This window comes from Maniola jurtina, chromosome 17, assembly GCF_905333055.1.
Source record: "Maniola jurtina chromosome 17, ilManJurt1.1, whole genome shotgun sequence".
In the NCBI taxonomy this organism is placed as follows: domain Eukaryota; kingdom Metazoa; phylum Arthropoda; class Insecta; order Lepidoptera; family Nymphalidae; genus Maniola; species Maniola jurtina.
The window spans coordinates 7,170,467-7,172,193 of NC_060045.1; positions in this window are offsets into that span (position 1 = coordinate 7,170,467).

The following is a 1,727-nucleotide window of genomic DNA, read 5'->3' on the forward strand; positions in this document are numbered from 1 at the left end:
CCGCTCACCATCTCCTTCGTTTGTCTCACTTGGCTTCGCAGAACCCCTTCATTCAGGACTTCTTTCGCCAGCTTCTGGCTTCATGCTTTTATAAACACTCCAGGGGTAGGACAGACATAAGATTGTGTGTTTAAAGTTGCGGTGCTTAGATTTCATTTTGGGTCACGTTGGACATAATCTTCTCGTTATTTAAGAACTAAGTGATATGTTTTATTTCAGCGAAGAATCTCTTTCCTTCGATTTTATTATTTGGAGTGAATCTAACTAGCATGATCGTGAGACTGCAGAATGCAGATTACCTAGGGATCTCAATGTTAACTAGTAGTAAGTAGTCTGAGAAACGAAACAATTTTTCGCAATTTAGCGGACTCGGTCAAGTAGGTAATTAGGTAATCTGCGGATTAACTAATTAATCTCAACTTTGCAATATTCAATAGGTAGGTGAATACCTACATAACTAATGCATGCTTGAGTGATGACCTTTACCTGTAAAAAATAATTTTCGAAGGTTTATAGAGAGTTTAATTAGGATTATAAATAATTGGATATTTTGAAACACTAGTGCTGGCCTTGAGGTCATTGCTAAGTAGCTTTTAGTACCTAGATATTAGATTTGTTTGATTAAAAACCAACTTTTTTGCTTGAAAGTACCTATTACCTAACTACCATAGTTTTTGTAGGCGATTGTCATTTACCTAAGCCGTTATATTATATATTATATGTATTAGGTATATTATTATGTATTATATCCGTTAAGGAAAAGCTGATTCTGATTGCTGGTTTACCTGTGTAAATTTATCAAGCGAATTGAAGTTACCTTATTGATTCTTATTTTAAATTCATAAACTATAAGCATAATGCCTACCTACCAGTCTTCTCTTTATTAAGTATTGACTTTACATTATACAAAATCCTATCTATCTATATAATAAAAGTCAATCAATTTGTTCGAATTGACTATGAGTCGATAATATTATATCCACCTGTAGACTGAAGATATCTTATCTAACATTCAATAGTTTAACCGTGATTCGTAAATCTATCTGCTGATCACTATCTATTCATTAGCACAATAATAAAATTATTACTATCTAAAATCGGTAGTAAGTACGCCAATTACTTAGTTAGGTTTAGATAATGCCATTCATTTGATGTAGGTTGGTTCAGTAGGTAAACTTACAGTATGTAGGTATTGTACTCACCTACTTATCTATTAGATACAACCGTATCGGGTCGTTGTAAAGGTAGGAAGTAGGAACCCAATAGAACATACTTAGGTACCATACAAACATACAACACATACTTACTGAAACATAAAAAAAATCTGCAAAGGTTTCCAATACTGCTCTAAGTTATAATAACATAAGAATAAATAATAATTAACCTACTAAATCTTCCAATGAAATCAAAGTGTTGTAATATTCAAATTAAACCCAAATGCTAAGTGGACAAAAAATCTAACATCGGATTCAATCCAAAGAAATAGTAATAATTCGTGTAATAAAATGTTGCTGAAAAATTATAAATTGTATCGTACACGAACGCAGAACGACAATGCAATTAACACACACAAACAGATTATACTAACATCATAGTGTGCACACAAACTCCGCCCTAAACAAATTTTGACCAATCACCGATAGCTGTAGGCACAGATCGCTATTGCCGCACGCCTCATGTTTTTCGTTACGGAGCAGCGACTCCGGCGCGACTCACACATTGTAAAA